This window comes from Athene cunicularia (genome assembly GCF_003259725.1).
Source record: "Athene cunicularia isolate RWA chromosome Z unlocalized genomic scaffold, athCun1 chrZ_part1, whole genome shotgun sequence".
NCBI classification, from domain to species: Eukaryota; Metazoa; Chordata; class Aves; order Strigiformes; family Strigidae; genus Athene; species Athene cunicularia.
In genome coordinates this window covers 9,516,486-9,538,614 of record NW_020799142.1, presented here as the reverse complement: position 1 = coordinate 9,538,614, position 22,129 = coordinate 9,516,486, and the positions used below count along the sequence as shown (strand labels likewise).

The following is a 22,129-nucleotide window of genomic DNA, read 5'->3' as shown; positions in this document are numbered from 1 at the left end:
AACTTCATAATTGACCAGGCAGGGATTTATGTGCTCACTGGGCTTTGTTCATGGTGTTTCTTTGCACAGCACAAAATTATCATCTGTCATCTGCTTGCTCTTTCCCTTGTTATGCATGAAGAACCTGTCTATACCATGCAAATACCCTGCACTGAAAAGCAGCAAACAGTACCATTTCTGCAGCCAGGGAACATACATGGAGCCTGCAACATCTACATGGACCAAGTCGATGATCTGACATGGCTATGTGTTGAGAAAGACATAATCATACCTCCCTTTACAGAACTTCATTTCTTCTTCTCTTGTGCAAAAGCCCCTAAGTAAAATCTGGCTGCTCTGGTGTCTGATATTCATTAAATAGCTCTCTCCCTTCTGTGTTAGCTCTGATACAAGACTATTGAATGGTGTTGGAGGAACTGTGATACTAGAAGTGCTTTGTTTGGGATATTCCCTGACAGATCAGAAAAATTAAAAGATCCCTTGGTAGCATAAGTGCAGAATCAAGGTTTGGGAGGTGAGCTTCTATTCATGTATCTCATGGCATTTTTTTAGGTTTGTGCTTCCAGAGTCTGCTTTGGATGTTAAAATAGCTGTGCTGCTGGAAAAATTCAGCCTTTGGGAAGTAAATATTAGAGGATGGCTCTCCTCTGAAAAATAACCTTGGAAGAATTGTGTTGTAAGAGTCTATATTGTGTTTAAGAATTACTTGGTATCTGTATGTGAAGCTGTGACTTCTTATTGTCCTGCACTGTCCCTGGTAAAGAAAATGTCATGAAGGCTGATGAAATAGGGAAAACAGTCCACTGGTTTTTTCTCTCTCTCTCATTAGTGTTGTTTTTATACAACTAACAAGCAGAAGGTAGTAAGAATCTATTTCAGTCACCTGAAGTCAACAGATATGACAATTCACAAAGTGAGCATGGTGGCTAGGTGAGAAGGTTCTGTGTTTGCAGTCAGTTTTCAGTGCAGAACATCACCATAATTTCTCACCCCCAGGAACAAGTGACTGGAGGAAAGGTGTGCATTTTCTCCCCCAGGAGTGACAGCTGTCCAAACACAATGAGATTACTTTCAAGGACCTGATCGATAGTCTCTGGTGTCTTTTAGGTAAGGACCATGCACCACTCGCTAACCCTCCCAAACTGGAACTCAATCCCTAAGCATGTCTGGGCAGTCTGAGCTGGGCAGACATTGTCTCTGGTATAAGCATTCCCTGAAAGCTCTAAGTCAGATGTCACCAGAACACTGCAAACATCTTCCCCATCATGACTCAACCTGATCGGGAAGAAGACCTTGCATCTTCCTTGCATGCTTTTTCTCAAATACGAGTTTGCTTGCATGGCAGATCTCAGTTGTTCAGCAGGAAAATTCAGGACCATCCTTATGAATTTAGGGCAACCCAAAAGAGTGGAAGGAGTTTGTCTTGAGTAAAAGCAGCTGTGATTGACCTCAGTCACAAGTTGAAAAAAAGCTGGATTCATTCCCTTATTCTAAATACTGTGGCCACACTGACAGGTCCCACCTGGACAGTGCACCCACTGAAGAGCACATGTTGCTGTTAAAAGTATTGCTGCAACTTCTATGATGCACAGGGTGGATATTTTATTGCTATGTTTTGCACCATGTGTTCTGTTAAAGCAATCAGCTCTTCTTACCAGTTGCTGCCATCTCTTCACTTTGCTCTGCTATGGCAATGCTCTAGCTCCTTGCAGCAGTCCCTCTCCCTTAGGCAACCCCTGTGATGAATCAAACTGCTCAAGATAGAAGTTAGGGGATGCAAGAAAGTCATTAGCCCTGTCAGGCAAAAACTAGCCAGCACAGGCTGTTTGCACCTGCCCTGTGCCTTGCTGCTGGTGAGTGTCCTACCAAGCTGACCACCCTTTGAGGCCTGACAGGACTTGCCCATCATGCAGCAGGAGTGTGCACACCACTTATGCACCAGCCCAGTTAGAAGAAACCTCAGTGCAATACAGGCAGAATTGCACTGGTGTTAGGGAGCTCTTTCTCCTAGATGGCCACATCTGAATATGACTCAAAAGGGTCAGAAGAGATGGGTGAGCAGTGCCTCCAAAGTGCTCACGATGTACAGGTGGACATGGAGATGCAAAGCCAGCATGGCGTTAGCTCTGGCTGTCCTCTGACCCACTGGCATTGACCAGCAGCACCTAGCTCAGTCCTCAGGGACCAGAACCCAGCCTGGGCAGCAGCAATATGGGCTCCTTACCCTCTCTCACAACTCAGGTCTCACTTCCCCTGCTAACATCTATTCTGCAACAGCTAGAATAATCTGGGGGGGGCTGGCACAAACATACCATTATTTCCGTAGTGCCATGAGATGCTCCAGGAAAAAGGATATCACAGGCTGGTGCCCTGTGAAAAATTTCCAAATTAGGCTGCAAAGCAGGATTGGGCAGGGCCGCTGGTAATGATAACTGAAAAAAAAAGGCATTCTGCTTCCCTGTATGTGTAAATCGAAGTGCTGCGTCTTGGAAAGTAATTATATTTTTATAGGTGTTTTTACTATTCCTCAGGAAAAAAGTTTAAAACTGCTTAAAAATATTTTTTTTGTGTAGTAATCTGACAGTGTGGCTTTCCTGAAAAAGGCAGACAGCTCTAACTCCTTTTCAGCAATGAATTGTAAAACTTTTTTTTTCTTTTCCCCCCAGTAAACAATCAAAATGGTTTTAAAGCTGTACTGTGTCTGGCTGAGCCAGAATTGGTTTTCCCCTATAGCAGCCCTCACGGTGCTGTGTTTTATGCTGGGAGCTGGCAGGGTGTTGGTAGCACCCTGGTGTTGTGGCTGCTGCTGGGCAGTGCTTACACAGCACCAAGGATCTTTCCGACATTTCCCCCCTGCAGTGGCATGGGGTGGGCAAGATCTTGGGAGGGGACACAACCAGGACAGCTGACCTGAACTGACCAAAGGGATATTCCAGACCATATGACGTCTGCTCAGGATAAAGCTGGGAGAAAGGAGGAAGGGGGTGGGGTCACCCTTGGTCCTCCGAGAAACCACTACACGTGTTGGAGCCCTGCTGCCTGAGAAGTCCCCACAGCGCCTCTTCATGGGAAGTAGAGAATTAATCTGTTTGCTTTTTTTTGCTTCCGTGCACGGACTTTGCTTTGCTTTGCTTATATTAAAACTGCTTTTGTTTTACCCACAAGGGTTGGTCTATTTTATTTTCTTTCCTCTCTTTGCCCTGTTGAGAAAACAAGGGGAAAGGGGGGAAGTGATAGAGCGACTTGGTGGATACCTGGCATTTAGCCAAAGTCAAACCATCACAGTCTATTTTGGTGACCAACATGGGGCTCAACAACGGCAGTTTTACATTAAATGTGCTGTAGCTATAGTAGTTATTAAGCAGCAAGCTCTTGTGCTGGTCACGGGCTTGTTTATTGCGCTGCTTATTTTTATTTTGTTAAGCTTGGGAGCATGCTGCAAGGAATTGGGAACATCATGAGTGGTTTTATTTTGCAGGCTCCCAAGGTACTTATTCATCCTTATGTTATCTCATTGATACTGTTTATTAATGCTGTTCGCCTGTTGTGGGTTGTGTGGAGCTTGGTATGTTTGTGGTGTAAGAGAAGGCAAATTTTGAGTGAGTCAGTACCAAAATGTGCTCTGAGGCGGCCTGTTCCTGGGTGGCAGGGCGAGTGGAAGGAATTGGGCAGATTCCTAGGATGGTTATCACCTCCTGTAGCCTGGGATCTTATCCCCGAACAGGCAAGCAACCCCACAAAATTGACACACCGCCTGATAGAGGGGTGTCTTGCCTATCCCAGTGAGAATCAGCAACTTCTAGCACTTTACTGGGGCCTGGCCTGTGCTTACCGAGCTGAAGTTCAGCACTCTCAAAGGACTGTGGTTGACATGGGAACTCAAACAATAACAACAACAGAGATTGCCCCAGTAGTTAAAAAGAAACAATGGACAAGGAGAACAACAGGCCATACCCTCGATTAATAAGGGAGGAGAAAGAAGAGGAAGAAGCTGGTCCTTCAGCAAAGGTACTGGAAGAGGGAATAACAGAGCTGAAACAGGAGGCAGAAACTACCCGGTCCCTGACGTCATCAGAACTGCGAGATCTGCGGAAAGACTATTGCCGCCAGTCGGGTGAGCGGATCGCTGCCTGGCTGCTGCGATGCTGGGATAATGGGGCAGATGCTCAACAAATGGAAGGTAAGGAAGCCCAACAGCTGGGTTCCCTTGCTAGAAATCAAGGAATTGAAAGGGGAATTGGAAAAGAGACAGCAATTTGCAGTCTGTGGAGACGGCTCCTTTCAAGTGTTAAAGCAAGGTATGCTTTCAAGGAAGATCTTATGGACAACACCCCAGGGAAGTGGAGTACTGCAGATGAAGGTGTCCAGTACCTGAAAGAATTAGCAGTGATGGAAGTCATCTATGGTGATCCAGATAATGGTAAAGCCCCTAAAAATCCAGAGGATGTCCCATGCACACGGGCCATGTGGAGGAAGGTTATTAAAGTTGCGCCATCCTCGTATTTGGCCGCGATGTACTACCCAGAAATGGATGCAGGAGAAGAACTAAGATGTACGCCAACTGTGGAGGCAGTCTCTTCCTGGCTTCAGAACTTTGAAGAGAGTCTTGGTACCTCCTCATCTCTACAGGCGAGTGCCCTGGATGTTAGGAGCTCCCCAAGAAATCATTTCTCTTCTGTCCCAGTCAGGGGGAAAGGGAAGCCAAGGCGCATGACATGTGGCAAACTCTGGTTCTTCCTGCACGACCAGGGGGAGGACATGAGGAACTGGGATGGTCAACCCACCTTTAAGTTGGAAGCTCATGTACATGAACTGCGAGGAAAGACCCCTGCCAAGAAGAAGACATCCAAGAAGTTTTTTAATGTAGCTGGTGTAAAACCACAAGAAAGTAACAAGCAATCTCCCAGATACAGGAAGACTGAGATCACCTCCCTTGACCCTGAAGAAGGAACCTCTGGCCTGGCACGGCAAGGGTCAGACAGTGAATACTCCAACGAAGAACGGGAATAGAGGGCCCCTGCCTCCAGCCAGGAGGAGGAAAGGGATGATTTGGTATATTGGACAGTGTGGATTCGATGGCCTGGCACATCAAATCCACATAAGTTCCAGGCTTTAATCAACACCAGGGCACAGTGTACATTAATGCCATCAAGTTATAGAGGGGCAGAACCTATCTGGATCTCAGGAGTGACAGGGGGCTGTCAACAACTATCAGTACTGGAGGCCGAGGTTCGCTTGACTGGGGACAAGTGGGAAAAACATCCCATTGTAACTGGCCCAGAAGCCCCTTGTATCTTGGGCATTGACTGTCTTAAGAGGGGATACTTCAAAGACCCAAAAGGATACCGATGGACTTTTGGTGTGGCCAGTGTGAACACAGAGAACGTAAACAGTTGACTAATCTGCCTGGCCTCTCAGAAGATCCTTTTGTGGGACTGTTGCAAATTGAAGAACAACAGGTGCCAATTGCTACGAACACCATGCACCGGCGGCAGTATTGTACAAACTGAGACTCTGGCTCCCATCCAAGAACTGATTCGTCAACTGGAGAGCCAAAGTGTCATCAGTAAGACACATTCGCCTTTTAATAGCCCAATATGGCCGGTGTGAAAGTCTGACGGAGCGTGGAGGTTAACAGTAGACTATCGTGGCCTGAACGGAGTGACACCACCACTGAGTGCTGCTGTACCAGATATGTTAGAGCTCCAATATGAACTGGAGTCAAAGGCAGACAAGTGGTAAGCCACAATCGACATTGCCAATCCATTCTTTTCAATTCCTTTGGCAGAAGAGTGCAGGCCACAGTTTGCTTTCACCTGGAGGGGTGTCCAGTATACCTGGAATCGACTGCCCCAGGGGTGGAAGCACAGCCCCACTATTTGTCATGGACTAATTCAAACTGCACTGGAAAAGGGTGATGCCCCTGAACATCTACAATACATCGATGACATCATTGTATGGGGCAATGAGGCAGAAGAAGTGTTCAAGAAAGGACAAAGAGTAATTGAGATTCTTCTGAGAGCTGGGTTTGCCATAAAGAAAAGCAAGGTCAAGGGACCAGCGCAAGAAATTCAGTTCTTGGGAATAAAGTGGCAAGATGGACGCCATCATGTGCCACTGGATGTTGTTGACAAGATAGCAACTATGTCTCCATGGACCAACAAGAAGGAAACACAAGCTTTCCTAGGACTTGTGGGATTTTGGAGGATGCATGTTCCAGGTTACAGTCAGCTTGTGAGCCCTCTCTATCAAGTGACCTGAAGTAAGAACAATTTTCAGTGGGGTCCTGAGCAACAACAAGCCTTTGAGTACATCAAACAGGAGATAGCTCGGGCGGTAGCTCTTGGGCCTGTTCGGACAGGACCAGCTGTGAAAAATATACTTTACACATCAGCTGGGGAGCATGGCCTCGCATGGAGCCTCTGGCAGAAGATACCAGGTGAAACTCGAGGTCGACCATTAGGATTTTGGAGCCAGGGATATCAAGGATCAGAAGCCCACTACACTCCAACTGAAAAGGAGATACTGGCAGCATATGAGGGGATTCGAGCTGCTTCAGAAGTTGTTGGTACAGAAGCACAGCTCCTCTTGGCACCATGATTGCCTGTATTACATTGAATGTTCAAAGGAAACATCCCTTCCACACACCATGCAACCAGTGCTATCTGGAGTAAATGGGTAGCATTAATCACACAACAGGCTCAACTGGGTAAACCCAGCCATCCAGGGATCCTGGAAGAGATCATGGAGTGGCCAGAAGGTAGAGATTTTGGAGCATTGCCTGAGGAGGTGGCTCGTGCCCAAGAGGCATCACCATATAACAAATTACCAGAAGGTGAATGGCATTATGCTCTGTTTACTGTCATGTGGTAGGAAGCCATTGGAAGTGGAAAGCTGCTGTGTGGAGTCCCACAAGACAAGTCGTTGAGGCCACTGAAGGAGAAGGTGAGTCAAGTCAGTTTGCAGAAGTAAAAGTGATCCAACTAGCCTTAAAGATCGCTGAACAGAAGTGGCCAGTACTATATCCCTACACTGTCTCCTGGATGATGGCTAATGCCCTGTGGGGGTGGCTACAGGAGTGGAAGAAAACCAATTGGCAGCACAGAGGTAAACCCATCTGGGCTGCTGCATTGTGGCAGGACATCACTGCCCGAGTGGAAAACGTGGCTCTAAAGGTACATCATGTAGATGCTCATGTGCCCCAGAGCCGTGCCACCGAAGAACATCAAAACAATGAGCAAACAGACAGAGCTGACAAAATTGAAGTAGCTCATCTGGACCTGGACTGGGAGCGCAAGGGTGAGCTGTTTGTAGTTCGATGGGCCCATGAAACATCAGGGCATCTCAGGAGAGATGCAAAGTACAGATGGGCTCGTGATCGAGGAGTGGACCTGACCATTGAGGCCATCTAACAGGTCACACATGAATGTGAAACGTGCTGGAGTCAAGCAAGCCACACGAGTAAAGTCTCCCTGGAACAGAGGACGATGGCTGAGTTTTCAATATGGTGAGGCCTGGCAGATTGACTATGTTGGACCACTGCCACGAACTTGCCAAGGCAAATGCTACATACTCACCATGGTAGAAGCAACTACCGGTTGGCTTGAAACGTACCCTGGAAATCATGCCACTGCCCAAAATAGCATCTGAGGTCTTGAAAGGCAAATTTTATGGCGACATGGTACTCCTGAAAGAATTGAATCAGACAACGGGACACATTTTTGAAATAATCTTATAAACTCCTGGGCAAAGAAACATGACATTGAGTGGGTGCATCACATCCCTTATTACCCACAAGCATCTGGAAAGGTTGAAAGATATAATGGACTGTTGAAGACTATGTTGAGAGCATTGGACAATGGGAGATGGAAGCACTGGGATATAAATTTAGCAGAAGCCACTTGGCTAATTAACACCAGAGGATCTGTTAACCATCCTGGTCCTGCCCAAACAAACCACCTTCATACTGTGGGAGGAGATAAGGTCCCTGTAGTACACACAGGGAGATGGCTGGGGAAGGCAGTGTGGATTGCTCCTCCCTTGGGAAAAGGCAAGCCCACTCGTGGGATTGTCTTCGCTCCGGGACCTGGGTGTACTTGGTGGGTAATGCGTGAGGATGGGACTACTCAGTGTGTGCCTCAAGGACATTTAACCTTGGGGGGAAAGTAATCTGTGGGATGAGTTGTATGTTGCAGGAAGTGATGGAGGAAGTAGGAATGATGAAGAGTGAACCAGATACGTGCAATGACAACCCAAACCTAGCCGGTGCTGGAGTCCAACAGTCAGACATACCTCTGTCCTGAACATCCATCTTGACAGATGGCAGCCAAGTCACTGAACATCTGAAGGAGTGAAGAAAGCTTATGGAATACATAAATGAATATTATGTGGAACCTGGGTATAACGTAAATGGTATGGAATAAGGGGTGGAGACTGTACTGGGTCTGGCTGAGCTGGAATTGGTTTTCCCCTATAGCAGCCCCCATGGTGCTGTGTTTGATGCTGGGAGCTGGCAGGGTGTTGGTAGCACCCTGGTGTTGTGGCTGCTGCTGGGCAGTGCTTACACAGCACCAAGGCTCTTTCTGACATTTCCCCCCTGCAGTGGGACAGGGTGGGCAAGATCTTGGGAGGGGACACAGCCAGAACACTGACCCGAACCGACCAGAGGGATATTCCAGATCATATGACGTCTGCTCAGGATAAAGCTGGGAGAAAGGAGGAAGGGGGTGGGGTCACCCTTGGTCCTCCGAGAAACCACTGCGAATGTTGGAGCCCTGCTGCCTGAGAAGGCCCGACATCACCTGTCCATGGGAAGTAGAGAATTAATCTGTTTTCTGGTTTTTGCTTCTGTGCACGGATTTTGCTTTGCTTTGCTTCTATTAAAACTGCTTTTGTTTTACCCACAAGGGTTGGTTTATCTTATTTTCTTTCCCCTCTTTGCCCTGTTGAGAAAACAAGGGGAAATGGGGGGAAGTGATAGAGCGACTTGGTGGGTACCTGGCATTTAGCCAAGGTCAAACACCCACAAAAGCACACAAAAAATAAGACAGTCCCTGAAATTAGTTATTGGTATTGGTTATTGGTATTAGTCTTGACTGTATATTTTATTAAGCCTAATTCATACCATTAGGTAATTTTAACTGTCTTTTTGACATTGTTAAAGATACTAAGGTTTAGTAAGTGATTTTTTTTAATTATTACATGCAAAGGCTTCTGACAAAACTTAATTGTAATTTTCCTGGCAGTTTATTTGAGTCATCTCTATAGGGCTGAATATTACATCTGAATTGACCACTCTATATATTTGCTCTTATTATTCTTGATAGGTGCTATTATACCTCGATAATGAGCCTGGTGGGAAAGCCTGGTGAACATGAGATAAACAGGTCATATCTATATTGCCAAGATTGAAGCTGAGAAATAGCTCATTAGGATTTTTCATCTTTGCTAAAATTGTTGCTTTATCCTGGACAATAATTGGTACTCTTCTCAAAAACAATGAACTCAATGTGTTATGTCTTAGTGAAGAAATAAGTACAGGGTGTGTTTGAGAGGAGAACTACCAAAAACTGTAGCATTCTTCATCTTGAAAGAAAAGGAAAAGGATGTGTTATTTAAAGTACTATACTGACTATGCTCCACTGCTGCTTCATTCATAAATATCTAGATTCTACATGTTTTTCAAACAAAAAATCTTTATGTGTGTGAGATCTCATTGGACTAGCAGCCAAATAAGCTTCAGAGTTCTCAGACCAAAAATAAATACCTTTTGAAAGGAAGCTGAGGCAAATGTGCCACTTATTACTACTGAGCAGCTTGACACCACTTCAGTCCAAATTTCAAGCCGACTATCCACTCAGCAGGAGATATATTCATTTTAAATTAAACATGCCAGGAGTCTGACTTCAAAGAGAACAAGGCGAGTTCATTGTTTCCAGACTGGAAACCTCTATGTCTGCATCAGTGAATTTTGGCTCCCTGTTTTTCCTACTAAAATTAATTGCTATCCACACTAAACTAGAGCAATTAGAGCTTGAAAGCTCCTGCGCGGTGGTTCTTGGTGAGGGAACTGGGGAGTGGGACAGGGGAGAGAAAGATAAATAGCAACAAATCAGCCTTTATGAGAGATGGAAAAATAACAGGAATGCAAGAGAGTTTAAGAATATGCGGTCTGGTGTTTTACTGAGCTAGGATACAAACCAGTTTACTATGTGTGAAAACCTGGGATTATTCTGTGGGACGAGGGAGACAAGCCTTGCTTCAGTATGCCTCTTGCAGCTACAATGGACGTTGCTAGAAAAGTATCCACCAGGATGGTATCTGTCATGTCCATGTTTAAAACAGGATTAGGAACACCCATTTTAAGGGGTCTGCAAATCAACTGGAAAAATTGGCTCGGCTCAGGAGTCTGGCTGACAAAGCTATGCTCTTAAAGCAATTGTAAAAAAACCAGATCATCTGCTTTTGAAGTTGCAGCTGGAGAACAAAGGAGTGGGCCTATTTTCTGAGCCTTTTTTTATTCTAGTTGTGGTTCCATAACATGGGATGTTCCTTATATTTTAAATTAAACCATTGGTTGTTTTAATTAGAATTGGAGATATGTGAGACAGAACTGTGAATGGATTAGTAAAAAATAAATTGATTCATACTGCAGGGTAAGCTTTTATAAATATGGAGCTATATTTAGTTTGTTGTACACAGATTTCAGGATAGTATCAAGGTCAACACCGTTTGAAAACATCCAAATAAATCTGGAGCAGGAATTACTAGGTGAAGTGCTATTCCCAGGGTATTTGGAGGATCACACTCGATGATAAGAACAGTCTCTTTTGGCCTTAAAATGCACGTTTCTCTGTAGTTTTCATTCCTTTGCAGAGAGCCCGGCAGCCCCAGAGGACAGGCTGTGTCCTGGGCAAGGCTGTGTTGTGTGGAGCAGCTCCATTCCTCCCACTGCCATGATGGCAGGTCTGCAGCAGGCACATGGGGAGCCTCGCCCTGCAGACCCAGCCCTGACCCTCACCCAGGGCCAGGGGCTTCCTTTGTCCTGTCAGCACGCTGCAAGGGATGTGGGTGAGAGGAAATCATGAGCCTGGTGGAACCAGCTCACAATACCCTGGCGCACTAGTTCCCAGATCTGAGGTTCCTGCTGAACTGGTACCCTCCACTTTTGCCTTAACTGGACTCCATAAGCCTAATTTTCCTGGAGCACCAAAGGGCTGGACATCCCCTTGGATGGTACAAATTGCTAACATTTTCTTTCCCTAGACATATGCTGGGCAGTGAGGTGGGAGCTTGCTGTGAATGCCACCTGGACAGGCCTACAGCTTCTGTTGCAACTGCACCCAGGGCAAACACCCCTATCAATATGCACTAACCTGTTTTTCTAGCATAATAGATAACTGTAATTGGGTTATTTTTGAATGAATAACCTTTGTTTGTCTAAATTGTTTGTCAGTGTGAGAGCTCACATAGGCTCTGGTGGGTGCCTGGATTCAAACGTGGTCTCATGATATGGCGGTGTGCCTGCAGATGGATGTACTTGTGAGCGAAGTCTGCTGGTTGGGTGAATTGTCCCACCAAAGCTGTCAGATCACTCAGTTCCTTGGTTTAGTTTGGTTGCCTTTGGCAGGGTGGAGGTCTGAAGAGGCTGCAGCTAGTGGTATAGCAATAGTAAGAAAATCTCAGAGGGCCACACATCTGTGAACTCAGCATAGCTGATGCAATTACCAACACAAGTGAAATCTGGGACATTGAAACAAATCCAGCTATTTCTCCCGGTTGTTGGCTGAGGCCTGTTTGTACAGGGAAAAGAATGGCAGCACCAAATGAGCAGGATTATTGAGGAAGAAAACATAGCAACAGCACAGCCTCGTCACTTAGTAACAAGGTAGAATTATGATGAGGAAGGAGTGAACATACATAAATAAAATATTCAGGGATATACATATTCATTAAAATGATACCCAGAAAACAGAGAGGAGAAAAGCAATAGCTAAGCATCTAAAAATGTTCTTTAATGAAAAAGAATTTTAAATATCTGTCTCCACTGTTCAGAGCTGTGTGATGGTATTATCTTCCCACATGAAGCTATGCTATTTCAGGCTCTCCTGGGTTCCTCCCCCCATCCCCTTGCCGAGAGTACCAGAGAAGTCTGACAGATGTAGTTGCAAGGGTTACTTTACGTTCCCAGACATGGGTTGCCAGTTTATTATACTAACCACGTCTATGTGAATAATGTTCCTTATGTGTCATTATGCCCAGTGCTGATGAGTACACAGTGATATATTTCAGCTGTAAACAGCATCCCGATTAATTTGTCTGCTACAGTCTTTTGCCCCAGGACCAAGAGCATGTTCCTCATCAGTATGATTGCTTTCCGTACCTCTTGGACCATGAGAAGAGGAAGAGAAGACAGAGGAACTACACTAGTTAGTGAATAAAACCCTGTCCTTTCCACACCTGTACACTTAAATTTATTCCAAAGATGTCAGCTTTAATTTAGGAAAAAAAAAAAACAAAATCAAAACCTCAATAATCTGAAATTCAAATCACTTTCATGGAAGAAAGAGTGAGAGCTTGAAAATGGTTGCAAAACAAGAGTTTACATTATTACATGTTGTTCTCCTACCTTGGATATTTAATCAAATGCCCAAGTCTGTTCCCACATAAAGTGAAAGATTAATCATTGCACTTATAAATCATTCTCCTCATCTCCCTCTCATTTGCACTGAAGCCGCTTTCTTCTATTTCAGTGCTCTAGAAGCTGCTGCCCCTTATCTCCAGGTTCTCTTTTTCTAAGGGCTTAAATTGGGATTGTAAGTAAATGTTAGGCAGTCACCTTTATTGCTCATTTTATGTATGACAAACTGATCATAGGGATGAGCTTTTCTCTTCAATCCACTGTTTTTAATAAATATTTTACCTTCCACTACTGAAACACTCGTTATGAATTTTCATGAGCAACTTCACATAAATCTTAACACCTCTTTACATAAACAGGGGCTTCAAAAGCACTATGCTTGGTTAGGCAAGGGTCATCTTGTATTTGGTTTCTCTCTCCTGTTGCATACTTTCAGGGATTGAATGGAACATTTAACACAAAGAAAGGTACTGTTTCAGGCTCCATTCATCTCTGTCAATAGCAAACATTTGAAGTGACTGGCAGCTACACACTGTGCTTGTGGGCTGGTTATCAGTTAGTTTTGGTAGATCCGTAAGATAAAAATTGCTCCTGTTTGGGAAATACTCAAAAGAATTCACATTTATGTTTGGATGTGTACCAAGATCACATTTGGTGTTTTCCATCTGAAAATTTCATAGTAAACTTAGCAGCATGTACTTGAAGTATAAGTGCATTTAAACTCTATATATAAATATTAACAGGATCAGTTTGGCTGTACACCACCAGTCCATAGTCCATAGAGATTATCAGGATCTGGTGGAGCCAGTAAATGATCCCATGTGAAAAGATCTGTTGGCAGACAGCAAGGGCATTGCAGAAAAGCTGAGGAAATTCGTTGCGTTGGAAATCACTATGATGGAGACACTGTGAATGGGGACGGAGTCTGAGGAACCACCTCAAATGAAGGTGTTGGGAAAAGGCATGTTAGAACAAATCGATAAACTAAACATTAACAAATTCTCAGCACCAGATGGTGTTTACCCAGGAGTCTTCAAAAAACACACACCACAAATAAGAAATTTCTGAATTACTGTGTGTAATCTGGTGCTACAATCGGCTCTGGGTGTAAAGGGATGGAAGGGGAAATGCAATGCCAAGCTTTGAATGGGTCTGCAGAAGTGATCCTGGGAGCTAGTGGTCAGTCAAGGCTCTCGATTATTTTGTAGCGGTCACAGGGTTGACTGAAGGTTTGAGAAGAAACATTGGTGTTGAGAGGAAGATCAGGCCTGACAGCCACAAGAATTCTTGGAAGGATTTTATGAGCACACAGATTGTGCTTGGCTGGGCTATGTAGCTTTCCACACAGCCTTAGGGAAGCAAGAACGGCTCCTAACAAATGACATTTATTATGGAACAGGAGAGATTACCCTCGGTGCTAACTCAAAAGAGGTTACATTTGGACTAAATCCCAGAAAAGAGAGGGTTGGAGGAAATGGTCACCTTGTACCATCAGGAGGAGGTCCTAGAGATAGCAGTCCTGGGCTTGACGTTTAGCATCATCCTAAGCGGCCTGAAGAAGGTGGTACGAGACAATAGTGACATTTACAGCCGATAAAATGTTATTCAGGATAACAAAATCTAGTGCTGACTCTAAAAAGATGCTGAAATAGCTCATTGCACTAAAATGAATTCTGTGTTGGGGCTGTCAGGGGAAAAGTGACTGCATATACAAAATTATGATCTCTTAGCTCAGGAAAAAATGAAAGACAGCTTGAGTCATTGCTGAGAGTTTGCTAAAAGCATCCAAGCACTGCTCAGTGGGCAAGCTGGGTATCAGATGTGAAGCAGAGACGGGTAAGTGTTTTTTCACGCAGTGCAGAACTGCACTGTTGCTCTTGTGCGCTGGGAATGCCAGAGTACCCAGAGTGCTCTTGTGCACTGGGAGGGGTAGTTAAACCAAAGGAGGATGACTGCACAGGGCAAATCAAACCAGGCGGCATGTCTATACCCTCTAGCACAGCCAGGTCCTAAACTGAGGGCAGCATGACAGCAAGGGAGAGGTGCTTGCCCTGTTTCATACACCCCTCCGTAGCTGGCCCTGCCAGCCTCAGCTGGCTGTGGTTTGTGGGCTAAACAGTGCTTTGGAATGACATTTCTTAAGGCAATCCCAAATTATCAGGCTTCAAGGGTTTGAGATGTGTTGTTATTACACCCAGGAGAATAGAAGCAAATTGGTGGTGGGTAGCAGGATATTTGTCACAGCTTATGCCTGTAGCAGGGCAGTTATGGTTGAGGGAGCATGAGACATACCTAACCAACTCCTAGACAGAGGAGGTTTTTTTGCTGGCACTTGTTTTTCATGCTGGAACTTGAACCTGAATGAAGTGCACTCCAGGTAGTCCTGTCTTACCTTCCTCCCTTCCCCATCTAAAAATAGCATTGCATTTCTCCCTGGAGAAGCGAGACTTCGCTCTGCTCTTCGCTCTTCGCTTCTGCATTACCACATGAAGACAAAGACCAAAATGAACAATGAATGTAGCTGCTTTTCCCAATTATTTTGTGTATGATTTATTGCCTTATTTTTGGGACATGAGGAATGCTGTTAATGAGAGTATATTGGTTGTAACAGCTTATTGTTTTTATCTTGGTGACTTTCTCTTTTTATCATGAGAGTGAGCAGTGGATTTGCATCTATTTGACATTTGAAATGTTTTGCCTTTGGATGATCTGTGCAGTTCTGTGCAGCATGACCCAGACTAAGAAAAGCCCATTTCAGTTCTTAGGACAGGTGCAAGATTAAGCATCAAGCATCTCACTTCTAAAATTGCTTGTGATTGTTTTCTCCCCCACAAGTGTCTGCATAGCTAGCAATTAACTGCATCTAGAGATCAAAAGCTAAATTGTCTCAGACAGAAATTGCTATATCAGAGCCTAGTGCTCCTTGTACTGTACTTTAAGCAATCAGGCACTTCCACTGATCTTTCTTTGGTGAAGGTGAAACAGCAGGCTGGGCTTGCTCTGCAGACAGAAAATAGAAAGGGAGAGTACTGCATGGCAAGATGGGGGAAAAGAAGCACGGGGTTTATGGTGCTGGGATTGTAACACCACGAGAAAATGTTGCTGTTTCCTTTGTAGGGCTGGAAGAGTGAGAGGGGCGTCCTCGGCAAAAACTCAGGCTGTGGCCTTGGCATAGACGCTGCAGATGCCCTCTACACGGCAGTGGAGTTAAACCCTGCACTGGCTTTCCTCTGGTACAGCGCGGTGCCCGGGGCTGGGCAACTCCCTGCGAGACAGACGGGCGTGGGGCAGGCGACAACTCTCCCCAGCTGTGGTAAAACGGGTCCCAGATGGAGGGAGAGAGGGAGGACCTGAGTGTGGTCCCTCCCTCACACTGCAGGCAACATGGGCTCAGGGAAGAAGAAGGCTCGGTGACTTTCTTTCTATGATGTGGAGAGAAGCCCCTGATGCCTTTACTCTTAATTGCCTTAATTAGTCCATTACCCTCCTCTAGGGGAATTTTCACCAGAAAGACGTCATCCATTTAAATGTTTGACTGGTAGGCCAGAAACTCCACTGTCAGCTTTTTTTTTTTTTTTTTAAATATTCTAAATTGAACTATCATATTGACAAATTAGCATCTAATCCTATTGCTCTAATTCAGTCATTTGCCTGTGCATTAGGATAAGAATGATTTGCATAACAGTCTCCAGTCTTCTGTTTAGAAACAAAATATTTTGATATTTGCTTGTGCTAAGTGGGATCAAACTGCAAACAGGCTGGCAAGTAATCCCTGGGGATCTGTACTGACTCTGGCAATGCCCGGCAGCCGCTGCTGCTCCCCTTCCCTGCAGACTGCCTCACAGGGAGCTGGGGCCTGCTGGTAAATGTCCCTCCTTGCGAAATTTAAAGAAAAAAGAGGAAAATGGCTTGCTTGCCCAAGTCAGGAGTGGTTACACTCCACTTGTCTGCATTTATCGCAGACTGCACCACTGATAATGATTGGTTTAGCAGGTCAGCCTTGATTCATGGTGTTTTCGTTCCTCAGAGCAAAGTAAGACTGTAAATGAGGTAAACCTTTCATTGGACTGACAGGACTGACAGTTTTTTACTTTCTTGGGGATGGTTGTCAAAGAGACCACTGCACCAGATATTCCTGGCAAGAGCTGGAGCTGTTTATTCCCTGTCCAGTGACTGGAAGACTCGGTGTGGGGGTGTGGGTCAGAGTTGCTGCAGATCCCTCATGAAGGCACAGAGCTGTGGATGCCCCTGCCCCATTGTCCAAACAATTATTCCCCAACAAGTTTCACTAAGCAGAAGGCTAAAGCACATCTCTCACCCTGCCTTCCTGGTACATCACTTTGAAACTCTGCAGATGTCATTGTTCCACTACACCCACTTTTTCAGTTTCTTTTAGGCATTTTTATTTTGTTTAGTAGCTGGCAATTTTTTAATATATATAGCATGGAGGACTCCATAGAAATTTTACATTAGTTTCTCATGGCTGGTGGATAACATTTTCCTGACTGATTAAGTATCCAGACTCTTACAAAGCTAGAGCTGTCTTAACACATGCCATGTATGACTTTAGGCACCTGCAAAAGTTGTAGCCCCTTGTGGCAGATCAGTAACTTCAGATGAATAGGAAAATCACTGATTCTCCTCCCTTTTTGTTATACTTTTATTTGCCAGTGTCCAGATGCTTCTCAGGGAGGCATTTTCAGAGATCTGTCATTCCTCTGACACAAACTTGTATTATTGAAATAGTTCTGCAGGTAGTGCTATGAAAATACTGAAATGAAATGCAAATCCAGACATTAAAGACAGCTTGTTTAATAACTGTTGATAGACTTCATGCTTTCCTTTTTGAAATTATACTTACTTTCCTAGGAAAGAATATGGAGATGAATGTTTCTACAAAGAGCCTGTTTTTACAACCCTTCCTTGACTTTGGTACATCTTTTCCTGAGAAGGTCAGTGAGATCACACCATTTACAGATGTCTGCACTGTGTGATGTTCTCCACTGTATTTTAATATATATCTTTTATTAGAATGTGTTCTATGCATTTAATTCATATTAATACTCTGTGAGGAAAAAACCTCTGTGACAGTTTCAATTTTCCAGAGGCTGTCAATAGCCTAGGGTTTGCTTCTTGGAAGAATGTATTTCAGTGGTTTCTCCTCTCTGCTGCTATATTGTATGCAAACGCTCCTTCCAAAGCTAAGTAAACTCAATTTTGAAGATAGTGCTGGGGTGTCTGTCCACATGTCATCCCTTCCATTAATTCGCCCCAATGGTATTTTAGCATCTCCCTGGTTCTACAAGGTGGAAGTAGTAGGAGCAGCTGACACAGCCCAGGGCCAGGCAGCCCTAGAGAAGGAAGACTGGCTTAGGGGACTGCCTGGTCCTTATGCTGTATGGGGAGTTTGGGACTTCACCCTGCAGCTGGCTCCCTCTATGCTCTTATGTGAGGGGAGATGCAAACAAGGTGATGGGTCTGTTCTGAAGCCCTGGTCTTTCTGATGCATACTGTGGCATTTAATACCTCTGGTGCTTTTAGCTGAAAGAACCACCATGCCCAGAGGGTGGAGAAGTCATCTCTGCAGCAGGCTTTGGGTGTTCATAGCATTGATCCCGCTTATTGCATAACTGCTACTGATGGCATGTGTTAATACATATCACTGTCCTGGGTGAGAAGCAGTCATGTCTCCACCACACCCCAACCTCAGGCCTTTAGCTGCATTATGTAAATTAATCCCTGTGCATGGATCATGTAATTTTTCTCCTGCACTAGAACCTATAGAGAAACACAAAGTGGTCCCTCTGGCTTGTAAAGGGTTAATATTTTCCGTTTCAGGCCCTTTATTTTATTTTAATAGCCTTAGTCAATACCATAAAGACCCCAAACCACTGGCAGTCTTTACCAAGATAACCATACAATGAACCTAATCTGCACATCAGGTAAAGCCGACCTTAAATTTACAAGTACTCCATGGGAAATGGGGCCTCATTGCTGATAACCAGCTTTGGCACTGAATAGGAGCTGCACATTTATGCCTGCTTTGTTGTGGTTTTTTTCTCCGCAGATAACAGCTTATTGTGGGAAAAGGCGAGGACTACTGCCAAAGTATGCTCAGCGCCCTTGAAAACACATCTGTACTCTGTCTCAGCTCTCCTGCCTAGTTTAGTCTGTGCTAGTGTTTGTTCCTCTCTCTTTTTGCTTCTCCTCACTTGTCTTAGCTAATCCATTTCACAGCTTCTCTGTGATTTACAGGCCAGAGATAATTTCTATTGAAACTGGTTGAGTTGCACCAATTACAAGATGTTTTTCTGTGGTGCTCTGGGTTTAATCTGCATTGATGTTAAGATCCTTGTCTCTGCTGAATGCTTGCTGGGGTGTGAAGTGTCTGCTTAGCTGTTATGTAAAGAAATACATATTAAGGTGGTTAGTGTAATCACATAATCTTGACAGACATCAGTGGTGCAGTCACAGTTCTATATTTTGTGAAGATGAAGGGTACATAAACAGTCAGGCAGCAAAGGGAAGGCGGGGGTATTGCTGCTGCTGAGGGACTGGTGGGTTGGAGGAAGGTGCCGAGAGGACTCTACCCTCTGAGCTGGCAGAAGGTGGTGGTGACCATGCAGGGTGCGGGAACCATCCCACAGCACAGTCAAAGCTGGATGGTGTTTAGCTGGGGAAGCAGGGGATCCTCATGGCAGTGCAGGGAGGAGAGTGTTGAGAAGAGTTTTGGAGCATCCTCATCAAGGTGCTTGGCACTGAGTGGCTCTTCCAGGGGCAGCTGGTGACCAACAGACCATCTGAATTTGTTAGTGCCCTGAATGGAAAGGAAATGTTTCAAGCCTTTGCGCTGCTCAATCTGCAGCAGGGTTGATCCCAAATGTACGCAGTTCTTAGCAAGATGCATGAAGGGCCAAGCACCGGGGGTGAGGGGTGGGGGTGTGTGGGGTGTGTGTATGAGTGCATATGGGGAGATGCCTGTGAATGCACCCTTTACAGGAGTCCCTCTGCCTACACTGCGTAACTGCTGAGCTCTGCTGAGCAGTGGGGCCTACCAGGTAACCTCTTCCACAGGAGGAAATCAGAGATTTGAGCTAATTGTGCTCAGCTACCCAAAGGAGAGGACTTCCCTCAGATCCCTTCGGTGCACAGAGCTGAACAAGGCCACAGGCTTCATTTGTTTGCCCTTATATGTGCAGGAGCTGGGTGCTGTCACCCCCATCTTTCTGGATTCACTTTACCCACAGAGACACCAGCCCAGTGATGGGAATAATTTGCATCTGTGGGAGAGGTGCAGGCTAGAAATCTCTCTAAGCATTTTAGTCATGCAAAACTGCCACCTTTGATTTTCAGAAAGCTGCTACCCCCTTACCATCTGCTCCTGGTGCCACTTCCCTCCCTGGAGACACCCAACAAAATAATACGGATTTTTTGCATGTGAGGATGGAGATGATCAATAGCAATCCTTCTCATGGCAGTGGCAGGGTATGAGAGGCACAGTTTTTAACATTAGAGTACTGAAGGCTCAAGGGAGGCAGGAGCAATGCCCTGAACTTACTTGCTGCCCTGCCTGTCCTAAGATAAATCCCAGCACACCAGCAACGCAGAAACTTTTCGCTGCTTCACTTGCAGTGTTTTTTCCCTCATGCAAAATGAGAGCAGAAGAGACTGACCTACCCTCCTGCTCTGAGGAAAGTTCTCGCTTACAGTGAATATTCTGGAAAATAGCTTTCTTTCTGTTTCTTTTATTTCTTAATGACCTCTGTTAGGCTGTCAAGGTCTGCAGTGATTTGCTATCTGAGTGCCAAGCAGGCCAGCTAAATCTACTGACTGCTTTATTGTATGCATCCAGGATGTCCTCCACCCACAAAGGATGACGGCAATTTGTATAATGTAAGTATGAGCAATGTCTTTGGGCCAATTCCTTTATTTAGATACCTCGGCCTCACCTGAGCATCCAGTATACATCGACAACATTTCTGAGATTTCTGGAACAGATAACATCAGCATTGAATAATTACAGTGAAAAGCCCAGTGTGTCTACATATTTTGTCTAATTTATTCAAGAATGCAAGAGTGTTTCATGCAGCATGAGTGAGCTCTGAATCTGTACGTGTGTGAGCCTACTGGCATGATGGTGCACAGAGCTTTTGGACGAGTTGCTCCTATTTTCCATAAGTTGTCACTGTTGATGATGAGAAGGCAAAAATATTTCTAATTTCTTTTTCACTTTGCTGGTGGTATAAAACAAGCCAACCCACCACCCCAAGATGCTTTTTCTGTGCTCCTCTGTCACAACAGAGGAATTAAACTGGAATACCTAAAATGGTTCTATGAAATAGTCTCTTCCTCTTTCTCCTGTCAAAGGTAGTCAGAGATGGCACCTAATTCTTTTCTCGCACAACATATTAAGCTCTTTTTGCATTTGGAATTAATTGTGATAAGATGACAGAGCTCCAGAAATTTCTGAAAAATAAATCAAACGTTGTCAGTTTGCTCTGAATTTTCCACACCTCTCCAGTGCATGTTGAAGCAAAGACCTTTTAAATAATCTGGTATCAGACATTTCTTGAATTATCATTTTTTGGAGCATTGTGTATGAAATAGAGTTCCATTGATCCTTATTTTTATAGCTAATCCGGTTATATGTTACATTTAGGTGTATGCCATTGTGTCCATTTGCATGATTTTTTTTTTCAGCAAGTAAAATGTACACAGTTTGAAGGATTTTGCTAGCTGATGATGTTCACTTTGGTATGCGTGAATGCATAGTGAGGAAGATGTCTTTTCATTTAAATGTATTACCTTTTGGATAGGTCTTAATTTGCTTTACTCTGTATATAGGGTTCAAATACATCTCAAAGTAAGTCTTTCACCAATCAAATCCTCTTCACAGCACAAAACCACATAATGAAATAATGGCAGTTTCAATAAATTTATGTTAAAATCAGCATTAGCATTTCTAGAATGCTTTAATATTTCTGTGGTGCTTAGGTGTTACACTTCATGCCCTTATTTTCCATATTCTCACTTCCACCCTCCTAAAAGCATGTGTTATTATTGTTTTAGGGAACTTTACAGACATGTCATAAGAGGCTCTGTACTCTCAGTTCACCTACCACATGCTGGGTAATAACATCAGAACAGCCTATGCTTGTAGAAATAAACTGACTCTGTTCAGAGCATTATTTAGAGAGATGCAGTCAGCGCTCTCATCACATGCATGAGGATGGGCTTTCTGCCACCTCTGGCTTCCCCCCTCCAGCACTTCCTGCTTGGCCCTCCAAATTTTATCCAGTGCTCCAGCAAGAAGGAGGCTTTCCAGTTCTTTGTGCCTTGTGTATGTTTATGCTACAGAGGCACAGATGTTCATTCATCCTCTTGCCTTGGTTTGGCCTAAAGAAAGCTGTTGTAGGAGGGTAAAAGTTCATGCTGCTGAATGGCTGATTACAGCTGTGGCCAGCTGCAAGCCAGCTTTGTGCTCTACAT

At 44.6% G+C, this 22,129-nt stretch overlaps 1 long non-coding RNA gene across 1 annotated transcript; it reads left to right on the top strand.

The window, feature by feature from the left end:
• The first annotated feature begins 848 nt into the window (after positions 1-848).
• Positions 849-18,165, top strand: LOC113489850. The gene is made up of 3 exons (XR_003400097.1): positions 849-1,107; positions 17,510-17,592; positions 17,746-18,165. It is a non-coding gene; the product is annotated as an uncharacterized LOC113489850 (long non-coding RNA).
• The last annotated feature ends 3,964 nt before the right edge of the window (positions 18,166-22,129 follow it).